At 44.0% G+C, this 13,602-nt stretch overlaps 1 pseudogene; it reads right to left on the bottom strand.

Moving 5' to 3' along the window:
- Nucleotides 1-5,405: 5,405 nt before the first annotated feature.
- Nucleotides 5,406-11,009, bottom strand: LOC127674400 (heterogeneous nuclear ribonucleoprotein D0-like; annotated as a pseudogene).
- Nucleotides 11,010-13,602: the final 2,593 nt, after the last annotated feature.

Genomic DNA, 13,602 nt, shown 5'->3' with positions numbered 1-13,602 from the left:
TTCTCTGGTGGAAGTTTTGGGGTCATTTAATTATACGATCATATCATCTGCAAATAGTGATGTTTTGACTTCTTCCTTCCCAATTTGTATACCTTAGACCTTCTTTTGCTGTCTGATTGCTCTGGCTAGGACTTCAAGAACTATATTGAATAGATAGGGAGAGGGAGGGTAGCCTTGTCTGGTCCCTGATTTTAGTGGGATTGCTTCAAGTTTCTCTCCATTTAGTTTGATATTGGCTACTGGTTTGCAGTATATTGCTTTTACTATGTTTAGGTATGGGCCTTGGATTCCAGATCTCTCTAAGACTTTTATCATGAAGGGATGCTGGATGTTGTCAAAAGCCTTTTCAGCATCTAATGAAATGTCCATGTGTTTTTTTTTTCCTTGAGTTTGTTTATGTAGTGGATTACATTGATGAATTTCTGTATATTGTACCATCCCTGCATCCCTGGGATGAAGCCTACTTGATCATGGTGAATTATCGTTTTGTTGCATTCTTGGATTCTGTTGACCAGAATTTTGTTGAGTATTTTTGTGTCGATGTTTATAAGGGAGATTGGTCTGAAGTTCTCTTTTCTTGTTTGGTCTTTGTTTGGTTTAGATATAAGTGTTATTGTGGTTTCATAGAATGAGTTGGGTAGTGTTCCTTGAGTTTCTATTTCGTGGAATAGTGTGAAGAGTATCGGTATTAGCTCTTCTTTGAAGATCTGATAGAATTCCTCACTAAACCCATCTGGTCCTGGGCTTTTTTAAATAGGAGACTATTAACAACTGCTTCTATTTCCTCAGGACTTATGGGACTATTTAGCTGGTTTATCTGATCCTGTTTTAGTGTTGGCACCTGGTATGTATCTAGAAAGTTTTCCATTTCATTCAGATTTTCAAATTTTGCTGAGTATAAGCTCTTGTAGTAGGAGCTGATAATTTTTTTTTGAATTTCCACAGTTTCTGTTGTTATGTCTCCCTTTTCATTTCTGATTTTATTAATTTGGGTAGTGCCTCTGTGCCCTCTGATTAGTCTGGCTTGTTGATTTTCTCAAAGAACCAGTTCCTGGTTTTGTTGATTCTTTGTATAGTTCTTTTTGTTTCTATTTAGTTGATTTCGGTCCTGAGTTTGATGATTTCCTGCTGTCTACTCCTCTTCGGTGCATTTGCTTCTTTTTGTTCTAGAGCTTTCAAGTGCACTGTCAAGTTGCTAGTGTAAGCTCTCTCCATTTTCTTTTTGGAGGTGGCACTTAGAGCTATCAGTTTTCCTCTTAGCACTACTTTCATTGTGTCCCATAAGTTTTGGTACGATGTGTCTTTATTTTCATTAAATTCTAAAATTTCTTTATTTCTTCCTTGACCAAGCTATCATTGAGAAGAGCAGTGTTCAGTGTGTGTTTTCCTTTTTTTTTTTTTTAAACTTAAGACCAACCAGTCTTAGGCCTTGGTGATCTGATAAGGTACATGGAATTATTTCAATATTTCTGTATCTGTTGAAGCCTGTTTTGTGACCAATTATATGGTCAATTTTGGAGAGGGTACCATGAGGTGATGAGAAGAAGGTATATTCTTTTGCTTTGGGGTGGAATGTTCTATAAGTATCTGTTAGATCCATTTGGTCCATAACTTCCATTAGTTTTACCGTGTCTCTGTTTAGTTTCTGTTTCCATGATTTGTCCATTGTTGAGAGTGGGGTGTTGAAGTCTCCCACTATTATTGTGTGGGGTGCAATGTGTGCTTTAAGCTTTAGTAAAGTTCTCTATCAGCATCATGAGATGTGATTTTAAATCCAGCTCTTGCTTTTCCAGTGTGATGGGGTATCCAGGATTTGCTGTTGTGGAAGAACTGTGTTCTGATGGTGCCATGTTGCTTTGGTTTCTGTTGATAATGATCTTATATTTGCCTTTGGCCATCTAGTTATCTCTAGTGTTAGCTGGTCTTGCTGTCTCTGACTGTGGCTTCTCTGTCCTACAAGCCTGTGTATCTGTACTCCTAGGATTCCCATTCTCTCAAATGCCCTGCATATGACTGGTTCTCTAGGAAGTATCAGGAGATGGGGTCTTCTCTGTGGCAGACCTGGTAAGGGTCAAATGCCCTGCGTGTTGCTGGTTCTCTAGAAAGTATCAGGAGATGGGGTTTCCCTGTGGCAAAACTGGCAGGGGTCTACCACAGCAGGAGGAATGGGGCATGCAGCGGCGGAGGAGGAATTAGAGGGGAACAGAATGGGAGCGGTATTCTGGAGGGCAATGCTCTTAACCACTGAGTCATCTCTCCAACTCCCTCCTTTTATTTATTTATTTTTTTGGATTCCCCCCCCCCCCCCCCCCCCCGAGACAGGGTTTCTCTGTGTAGCCCTGGCTGTCCTGGAACTCACTCTGTAGACCAGGTTGGCCTTGAACTCAGAAATCCACCTGCCTCTGCCTCCCAAGTGCTGGGATTAAAGGTGTGTGCTACCACCACCCGGCCTTTTATTATTTTTTTAAATAATTAGTTAAAAATAGTTAGTTTTTTAAATAGTTAGTTTTAGTTTTTAACTTGATATACCTAATAGCACACCTAATAGACGGAACCCTCAATTCAAGAATTGCCTCCATTGGGTTGGCCTCTGGGCATATTGGTAAGGCATTTTCTTTTCTTTTCTTTTCTTTTTTTTTCTTTTTTTCTTTTTTTTTGGTTTTTTGAGACAGGGTTTCTCTGTGTAGCCCTGGCTGTCCTGGAACTCACTCTGTAGACCAGGCTGGCCTCAAACTGAGAAATCCGCCTGCCTCTGCCTCCCAAAGTGCTGGGATTACAGGCGTGCGCCACCATGCCCGGCTGGTAAGACATTTTCTTAATTGAACTAGCTTCAAGATATCAGAACTTCTAAAGTGAAACCTTCTAAAGTGATACCGTTGTTTTGCTGGAGCTGAGTGATTGAAAAGAGACCAGTGTCATTGAGGTGAAATCTTCTGGAAAGTGTTTCTTGAGAGTCAGCACATAGAAGCTGTGTTCCACACATGGCCCAGGTTGTGTCTTATGCTGTCAGCTGAACTTTGTAGTTTAAGAGTCACCCAGGTGGTGCTGGCTTGGACGGTGTGAAGGGTGAGGAGAGCAGGTGAGGCACCACAAAGAGCCTAGGAGAGGCTATCAGTGCAATACAGCCCACGTGCAGCAAGGGCCCCCAGCAGTTTCGGAGATGCTAGTGCTATGGGATGACCACCAAGAACAGCAGCAACAGTGGAGTAGAGCCAGCCAGAAATTAGAAGAAAAAGTTACGTGTGCAGCCAAAGGCAGAGGTGAAGTGACCCAAGCCCCTTAAAGGAGCCCAGAAGATTGTAAGTGAATCCCAGGCAATTGGACTTTAACTTATTTACATTGTTGGAGTATGGTTTGGGTTTGTTAAGATTGTGATTGTGCCCTGGTTCTTCCCTGTTGAAGATACTTAACTTTCATTTTTACAGGAGCTTAAGGTTGAGAGAACTTGAATTTTTGAAAGAGATTGGGTTTTTAAAGAAATTGGATGTTTTAAAGAGATTGAACTTTTAATGTGTTTGCATTTGTAATGAATGTGGGACTTTTAAAGTAATTTATGTTTTGGACAGGCAGTAGTGGTGCACACCTTTAATCCTAGCACTTGGAAAGCAGAGGCAGATGGATTTCTGAGTTCAAATCTAGCCTGGTTTACAGAGTGAGTTCCAGAACAGCAGAGCCACATAAGAGAAACCCTACCTATCTCAAAACACCAAAACAAAATTTATTTATGTTTTATATTGTGGTATTTGTTGTTCCCGGGTTTCAGCACCAAATGTTGTGTTCATAAAAAGAGAAAGAGGTTTACAGAGAATGGTATACAGCAGTGTGAGGAAAGGGGGTGCCTAGGCGGGCCCATGCCCAGGTATTCCTTCCCCCTGAGGGACCAGACACACACAGACATGGTATAGAGTAGAGTTTGTTCAGGGCAGAGGATGGGAGTTAATGGGGTAGTGGAGGCAGAGAGAGAGAGAGAGAGAGAGAGAGAGAGAGAGAGAAAGTAGAGAGTAGAGAGCAAAGAAGTGGAGGCCAGCCATGACCATGTGGAGAGAGTGGGAAGGGGAGGAGAGCCCAAGAGGGGCAGAGAGGTGAGAGTGCCAAGAGGCAAGAGTGATGAGAGAGACAGAGGGGGCAAGCAGCCCCTTTTATAGTGGGTCAGGTCTACCTGGCTGTTGCCAGGCAACTATGGGGAAGGGCATACCTGGCTGTTGCCAGGTAATTGTGGGGTGGAGCTTAGACAGAATACTAATATTATTAGTATTCCATCTTGGAGATAAATGAGAAAGAAAAGATGCCAAGTGAAAGTTATCTGAGCCAGGCAGTGGTGACACACGCCTTTAATCCCAGCACTTGGGAGGCAGAGGCAGGCGGATTTCTGAGTTCGAGGCCAGTCTGGTCAACAGAGTGAGTTCCAGGGCAGCCAGGGCTATACAGAGAAACCCTGTTTTTTTTTTTTTTTTTTTTTTTGTTGTTGTTGTTTTTTTTTTTTTAAGATTTATTTATTGTTATATGTAAGTACACTGTAGTTGTCTTCAGACACACCAGAAGAGGGCATCAGATCTCATACAGATGATTGTGAGCCACCATGTGGTTGCTGGGATTTGAACTCAGGACCTCTGGAAGAACAGTCAGTGCTCTTAACTGCTGAGCCATCTCTCCAGCCCCTGTTTTTTTTTTTTTAAACCAAAACAAACAAAAAAGTGATATGCTTGTGTGTCAAGTTGACAAGGGGCCATTTGTACTGGCTAGTTTTATGTCACCTTGATACAAGCTAAAGTCATCAGGGGAGGGAGCCTCAATTGAGAAAATGCTTCCATAAGATCCAGCTGTAGGGCATTTTCTTAATTAGTGATTGATGCAGAATGGCCCTGCTCATTATAGGTGGAGCCACCCTAGGCTTATGGTCCTGGGTTCTATAAGAAAGCAGGCTGAGAAAGTCCTGGGGAGCAAGCCAGTAAGCAGCACCACTCTTAAAGACACTGAGGTAGCAGAGTAAATTCCATTTTGTTCTCTCTCTCTTTTTAAAGCAAATTCTTTTAATGAGAACTCAGATTTTTTTTGTTTTGTTTTTTTTTGTTTTTTGGATTTGGATTTTTTGAGACAGGGTTTCTCTGTGTAGCCCTGGCTGTCCTGGAACTCACTCTGTAGACCAGGCTGGCCTCGAACTCAGAAATCCGCCTGCCTCTGCCTCCCAGAGTGCTGGGATTACAGGCGTGCGCCACCACCACCCGGCTGGGAACTCAGAATTAAACTTCAGAGGGACCCAACATCATGCTTCCATTCGGGAACTTGCTAGGAAAAATTCAGTTTGAACTGCTATTAGCAGGTGGCAGGAGCCATCTTCAAATGAATGTTTAAATTGGAAAATACTGCTTTACCACCTGTTGGGGATAAGTTGCAAATGGAATAATTTAGTATGGTTTGTAGCTATTTTGATGAGCACCTCGCCTGGATACTTTCTCTGCTGATTGCTATAATCATCATCATATCTTTAGTAGTTGTGATCAGTGCAGTCATATCCTCCATAACCACCGTAACCTTGGCTGTTACAGCCATAATTGCCATAGCCTTGATGTCAATAGTTACTATATCCCTGGTTCCAGGTTTGACTGGGGCCGCCGCCTCTCCCACGAGCCCTCCCTGCAAACCCTCCTTTAGATCTCCACTTCTGCTGTTGCTGCTTCTGTGCCTTTGCCATGGCTACTTTTATTTCACATCTACTAAGACCAACATTGTGTTATTTCTTTTCCATTATCTTCACTGGTTCCTCTTCCTTAAAGGCAATAAAACAGAACCTGGGCCTCTTTTTTTTTTTTTCTATAAAGGTTTCTTTATTTATTATATGTAAGTACACTGTAGCTGTCTTCAGACTTGCCAGACGAGGAGGTCAGATCTCGTTACAGATGGCTGTGAGCTGTCATGTGGTTGCTGGGATTTGAACTCGGGACCTTCAGAAGAGCAGTCAGTGCACTTAACAGCTGAGCCATCTCTCCAGCCCGTAACCTACACCTTTTTTGTTTGTTTGTTTGTTTGTTTTTCGAGACAGGGTTTCTCTGTGTAGCTCTGAGTGTCCTGGAACTCACTCTGTAGCCCAGGGTGGCCTCGAACTGAGAAATCTGCCTGCCTCTGCCTCCCAAGTGCTGGGATTACAGGCGTGCGCCACCACTGCCTGTTGAACCTACACCTTTTATTGGGTTTGTTGTCCATAGGGAGCTTTATGGACTTAACCTCACCAAAACTACCACATACTCTCTTACTTTTTCATCTGGTGTGTCTGGAGAAAGGCCACCAACAATTTTTTTTTTTTTTTTGGACAGGCTCATTTGTTTTCATGACTTTGGCCCTTTTAGGATAAATGACTTTCTCAAGTTATGTTCTTTCTGATCCAAGACCTTATCTACACTCTCTGACTCTTTAAATGGCACAAAGCCAAAAACCCTTGATCGCCCTGTGATAGGATCTAACTTGAGAGTGCAGTCTACAACCTCAGCAAATTTGTTAAAGTAGTCCTTCAGATCTTTGTGGTGTCCCAGCTGAGGTCTCCTAGAAAGGTTTTCCATTCTTCCCGCGGTGCTGTCACTGCTTCAGTGTGTTGTGGGGAGAAGGTTGAATGACCTTCATCTTCCGGGTTCTTCCTGGCGCCGATCGAGGCCCTCTCTGCCTCGGCGCTGCCTCCTCCTTTGCTTCCAGGTACAGAGCAGCCCGCACACCTGCTCTGCTTCGCCAGACACACAAGCCAAGGTGCACTGGAGGCTGCAAAGGCTCCTGGCCTCTCCCCGGCCTGCCCCCCTCACCTCCCACTCTTGCACAGTGCGCACTCACTCTTCCTAGCTGCACTAAAAAAGAAGCAGAGGCCACTCTCACCTCTCCCTCACTTTTATGGTGCCTCCACGGCCCACCTAAAATGGCCCTCCATTTTGTTTTTAAGACTCCATTCTAAGCTAACTTGCCCTTAGAGAGGCAGGGCCCTTGAAGTCTGAGGAAAAAAAAAATCATGAAATGTCCCTGACAGTAGCAAAACAGACACAGCAGCTGCAGCTAGCTGACAACAACAGTGGGCTAAGAAAACATGCCTTTCCCAGGTCAAGATGCTCCCTTTTTGATGCCTCCTTGTGGTTTAACCTAGAGCCATAAACCAATTTGTAAACCAATTAGCTTGAAGGCCAACCGTCATTTACCCTCTCATGTAATGCAGAGGGTTGGAAAAGCTCCCTCCCCCCCACACACACACACACACTTTATAAACGCCCTTCACCTAGATCTGGGGGTCACTGTCCTGTTGCATCAGGAAGGTTTGTGGCTCAAGCAAGAGTTTGAATAAAGACTCTCATGTGCTTGTATCCAAGTTGTGGTTTCTGGTGGTCTCTAGGGGTTTTTTTGCAATCTGGGCACAACACTCCTCATTTGTTCCTGCCTCCAGGTGAGTTCCTGCCCTCTCTGCTTTTTTTTTTTTTTTTTTTTTTTTGGTTTTTTTGAGACAGGGTTTCTTTGTGTAGCCCTGGCTGTCCTGGAACTCACTCTGTAGACCAGGCTGGCCTCGAACTCAGAAATCCACCTGCCTCTGCCTCCCAAGTGCTGGGATTACAAGCGTGCGCCACCACCGCCCAGCGCCCTCTCTGCTTTTGATGATTGAACTGTTAAATTTTTTGTTTTTTTGAGATAGGGTTTCTCTGTGTAGCCTTGGCTGTCCTGAAACTCACTCTGTATTCCAGGCTGGCCTTGAACTCAGAGATCTGCCTGCTTCTTCCTCATGAGTACTGGGATTAAAGGCCTGCACCACCACCGCTGGTGATGAGAATTGCAGGGGTTTCTGAATCCACTTGACCTTACCAAGTTTTCTGTCTGGTGGCATGTTGCAAGGTTTTTCCATGTCCAATTATATCAGGGCAGTGGAAGGCCTGTGATTGGACAGGAAAGGGGAGGCGGAGCTAGGAGTTGGGGAGTCTCAGAGGTACCAGGAGGAGAAGGAAAGGAACCAAGATGGCTTTGGACTTGGATTTGCGTGACATCCCTTGGGGTAGGGATTCAGTACTGGGCCTTGCTTGTGGTCTGCAGGTAAGGGCCCTACCACTGAGCTACATCCTAGCAAATGTAGACATTTCTGAAAACAAAGATAAAAATGAAGTTTATATAAATGCTGTCCAAGGCTTGTTGTTTGTGTGTATTTTTGGTTTTACCATGCTGGGGAACTGAGGTTGTAGAGTTTATTTATTTATTTATTTATTTTAATTTTATGTGTATTGTATACAAGATATCCTCTGACCTCCACACCCGTGCCATGGTACTTGTTCACCCATACATACACATGGATTTTTAAAAAATACTTAATTTTATGTGAATGTTCTTGAGCGTATGCAGGTATACCTGTACATGCAGGAATCTATAGAGGTCAGAAGAGGTGTCAAAAGAGATGGTGGACCTCTAGGAGCTAGAGTGGCCGATCATTGTAAGCTGCCTCAAGGGTGCTGGGAACAGAGTCTTAGTCCCTCTGCAGGAGCAGAGGGTGCTCTTAACCAGTCACATGTGAAGCAAGCCTCCTGCTTTAGTCTCCTCAGTGCTGGGGTTAAAGACCTAGGGTTTTGTTTTGATGCTGGAGATTAAGCCCAGTTCTTTCTGCATGTTTAACACCAACTAGGCCACCTACAGCCCTGCCATTTTAAGCACTCAATATAATTGTTTATCTCAAACCACTGCCCAGGTGACACAGGCCTTTAATCACAGCCCTTGGGAGGCAGAGGCAAGGCAGAACTAGTGAGTACTATGACAGCCAGGGTTACATGGAGAACTTGTCTTGGGCCTTCCTCTGGTGGGCTAGCCTCAGTCATCCATGGGAAAGGCAATGACTCAGTTCACAATTTACATAATCATGGTACACTGCAAGCAATTGAGTTTTACTTTAAAAGTTGTCGGTTTCCTTCAGTGTAAGCTTTGGAAGGATGAAACTAGACATTTGGCTGGGAAGTGCTCCACGCTAGCCGGGCTACATGGTCAGACCCTGTCTCACAAAGGAAAAAAATAAGGTGATACTCTGGGACTTGAACTCAGAGCAAGCCCCAGATTCCTTTTTAAAACTCAATTTTAAGCCGGGCCGTGGTAGCGCACGCCTGTAATCCCAGCACTCTGGGAGGCAGAGGCAGGTGGATTTCTGAGTTTGAGGCCAGCCTGGTTTACACAGTGAGTTCCAGGACAGCCTGGGCTACACAGAGAAAACCTGTCTCAAAAAAACCAAATACCCCCCCCCCCCCAAAAAAAAGACAGTCTTTTGTAGTTCAAGTTGGCCAGGAATTATATACCCCAGGGTGGCTTCCAATTTGTGGCAGTTCTCCTACCTCAGCCTACCATAGCCTACTGGGTAGTAGGATTACAGGCATGCTCCACCACGCCTGGCTCTGCCTAGATTATGTTTGTGAGACTTGAGCTTGGTCCCATCTGTGCAGCTGTACGCTCATGCTTTTGGCATCCTGCTGTAGAACCATAGTGTAATTATGACTCCATTCTCCTGGTGAGAGACTTTGGGTGTGGGTGTAGACTGAAGTCAACAGGACACCGCTATGGTGAACACAGGTTACACGTGCCAGTGCCATTCAGTGTACCTGCCACAGAATCGATTTGTCTTTTTTGTTTGTTTGTTTGTTTGTTTGTTTTTTGGACTTGGTTTTTTCGAGACAGGGTTTCTCTGTGTAGCCCTGGCTGTCCTGGAACTCACTCTGTAGACCAGGCTGGCCTCGAACTCAGAAATCCGCCTGCCTCTGCCTCCCAAGTGCTGGGATTACAGGCTTGCGCCACCACCGACCGGCTTGATTTGTCTTTAACTTTACTACATATTTTCTTAGGTGTTATAGTGGTTTATAGTTGCTGAAAGGGGAACTGTTGGTCCATGAGAAGTATATAGTCAACTTTCCATTTAAAGAGTTCCAGTATTAACTTTTCCCAAAGACAAATCTCCCAATCTCTCTTATCAGCAGCAGAATATCAAACATTCTTGTCATTTCACATACTGAGTTAACATGTTTTTGAAGAAAAATTGCATTTATTGTGTGTGTGTATTGTGTTATGATGTGCTTGTGGAGAGCACAGGTTCTGTCCTCCCTTGTGGGTCCTGATAGCTGAACGGAGGTTGTCAGGCTTGGTGACAGGTGCCTTTATCTTCCGAGCCATCCTATTGGCCCACTTAGTAACTTCTGCTATTTTTGCACTTATATCTTTGACCACGGTGGGTGTAGAAAGCATTACTTAGAATATCTGCATACAGCGGTGTGGCTGAGTCATCACTCGTTTAAATCACCATTCTGGGAGATTTCTTTCTAGTTTATAAGTGAAGTGGGGCTTGCTCTAAGAGTGGAGATGTGATGTACCTTTCCCACCCATATTACCTTCCTGCCATTTGGAGACATTGAATAGTTTCCCAATTACAACAGTTGTTTTTAAAGATTTATTTTATGTATATGAGTACACTGTAGCTGTCTTCAGACACTCCAGAAGAGGCCGTCAGATCTCATTACAGATGCTTGTGAGCCACCATGTGGTTGCTGGGATTTGAACTCAGGACTTCTGAAAGAGCAGTCAGTGCTCTTAACTGCTGAGCCATCTCTCCAACTGCCTAATAGTTTGTTTTTTAAAAGGTGTGTGTGTGTGTGTGTGTGTGTGTGTGTGTGTGTAGGGATGGGGAGCTGTACATTCATGTTGAGTCTGGAATTCAACCTCAGGGGTCATTTCCCAGGCATCAATTCACTCACTTTGTTATCTGAGACAAGTTCTCTCAGGTACTTGGAGCTGGCAAGGAGGCTAGGCTGCTGGCCAGTGAGTCTTCATTTCCACAGCAGTAACAGAGTACCATCATGCCCAGCTTTAGTTTTCATTGTTGTTGGGGGGAGGGGACTGCCTTGGGCCTTATTATGTAGGCCTGGCTAGTCTGAACTCCTTAAGTATTCCAGGTTGATCTCAAACTCAGAGATCTACTGTCTCTGCGGTTTGAGTGCTAGGATTAAAGGTGTGACCCACCATACCTGGTTCATGCTCAGTTTTTTTTTTTTTTTTAATGTGGGTTCTGCAGATTAAGTCCAGAACCTCATGTTTGTAACTGAATTATATCTCCCCAGACATGATCTTATTTTATTTGTTTAATGGTTTTTAAAAATTATTTTTTTCTATTTTTTTTTTTTGAGTAAGGGTCTCTCTGAAGCTCTGGCTGTCTTTTAACTCACTATGTACACCATGCTGGCCTGGAACTCACAGAGATCTGCCTGCTTGTGCCTTCTGAGTGCTGGGGTATCTTTAATTTGAAACAGACATTTGGACAGGCTCTCCTGTGGACCCTATTAGAATAGAATTTGCTAAGTAGTCGAAAATTACCTTGGACTTCTGATCTTCCTGCTGGGATTACAGGCATATGCTGCCACACCCTGCTTGTGTGACGTTGGGTCAAACCTAGACTTCACACTTGCTAGGCAAGCACTCTGCCACCTGAGCTCTGCTCCAGCCCTCTCTCCCCCAAGCTGTCTTTTTTTAAGACAGTGTTTCACTGTGTAAGGCAGGTTGCCTTGGAACTGGCTTTCCTTCTACCTGAGCTACCGTAGTAGGTAAGGTTTCTATTGCTGTAAAGAGGCACCAGGACCACGCCACCTCTTATAAAGGAAAACAATTTAGTATGTAGGCAGACATGGTGCTGGGGAAGTGGCTGAGAGTTCTACACCAGGATCTGCATGCAGCAGGAAGTGAGTGACACTGGGCCTGAATTAAGCTTTTAAAACCTTCCTGCCATTTGGAGACACTGCATAGTTTTCCTTTCCCAATTACAAAAGCTCACCCCTAATGACATACTTCCTCTAACAAGGCCACATCGAATAATGCCACTCCCTATGAGTTTATGTGGGCCATTTTTACTCAAATCACTACCCTAAGTACTAGGTTATTTATAAGCATTTGCTACCTTACCTTGACCTCAGTTTTTTCACCATTTTTACCATAGCCAAAAGTAGAGATGGCTCAGTAGTTAAGGATACTTAAATGTTTAGAGGACTGAGGTTCAGTTCCCAGCACCCACATGGCAGCTCATAATCATGTATAACTCTAGTTCCAGAGAACTCAATGCCCTCTTCTGGCTTTCTTGGATACAAGACACACATGTGGTGCAGATATGTGTGCACAGGCAGAACATATACAATTGCATTTTAGGCTAGCCTGGGCTAAAGAGTTAAATCCTGTCTAAAAGGGAAAAATAGATTTCTTTAAAAAATCAAAATGATACACATAGTAGTTTTAGAAGTCAAATCATACAAAACTTTTAAAACAAGAGTTCCTGTAACATTGTCTTCCCTGGACTCCCCAGCCCACCGGAGCCATTTTGACTCTTAGCGTCTGTGTTTCACCCTTGGCTTCCCTCTGGATTGCAGCAGCCAGCAAGTGGCCTACTCTAACATCATGTAGCTATAAAAGTGGAGGGACAGAAGCTGTGTGCCTGCAGAATTCCTGAGCCTTTCTAGGCTTCAGAGGCACAGAAAATCTTGCCTGCTGTAACTGGCTCTGTTTTTTAATAGAAACAGAAAAAAAAAACATTTATTTATTTTTCTTTTTTTGGTTGGTGACTCCATCCTTCCACCTGTTTTCAATCATTGGGTTTTACACCTTCTCTTCTCCCTTTCCTGCCATATTTTGGGGGTTTGTAAGTGGAGATAAATGCATACTTAGCTTTTTGTTTTAGAGTAGAGAGCTTGCCTGGCATGTATAAGGCCTTGGGTATGGTTTCCTAATAATGGTATTTCAAAATCAACCTCTCCTTTAAAAAATGGAATTATGTGTATGTCTGTTAGTCATTCCTGTGTGGTGACTGCCGAAGTCTGAAGAGGATGTTGGGTTCCCTGGAACTAGACTTCCAGGTGATTGTGAGCTGCTCAACTTGGGTGCTAAGAACAAAACTTTCATTCTCTGGAAGAGCAGAAAATGTTCTCAATTGCCGAGTCCCTCACCCCTTTGGATTGTGAACCTAGCCTTTAATGGCTAAGCCATCTCTCCAGCCCCCCCCTTTTAAAAAATAATTATTTATTTTTATGCATATGAGTACACTGTAGCTGTCTTCAGACACACCAGAAGAGGGCATCAGATCTCATTACAGATGATTGTGAGCCACCATGTGGTTGCTGGGAATTGAACTCAGGACCTCTGGAAGAGCAGCCACTGCTTTTAACTGCTGAGCCACCTCACTAACACCCTTACATTTAAGTCTTCCTATACTGCCCTGGCTGGCCTGGAAATCATGAGGAGCAGGATGCCTCCAGTGATCTGCCTGCCTCTGCCTCCGCCTCCATGTCCTCCTAGCATGTCCAGACTGGTCTTTAAAAACTGAACAATTTGTTTAAAAAACAACTCTCAGGGTCTGGTGAGATGGCTCATTGGATAAAAGTGCCTTTTGTGCAGTTTGCTCCCTGGAGCCTGTCCTCCTTGGTACCTGGCGCACACACACACACACACACACACACACACACACACACACACATACTTCAATAGTATATATTTCAATTATTGTGTGCGCGCCTGTGCCTATATGGACATGTGCACTATGGTGAGGTGGACATCAGGGAACAACTTTTGGGAGCTGGTTCTTTCCACCAT

Source organism: Apodemus sylvaticus, chromosome X (assembly GCF_947179515.1).
Source record: "Apodemus sylvaticus chromosome X, mApoSyl1.1, whole genome shotgun sequence".
In the NCBI taxonomy this organism is placed as follows: domain Eukaryota; kingdom Metazoa; phylum Chordata; class Mammalia; order Rodentia; family Muridae; genus Apodemus; species Apodemus sylvaticus.
Note: the sequence above shows the minus strand (reverse complement) of the source record. Positions and strands in the feature narration are given on the sequence as shown.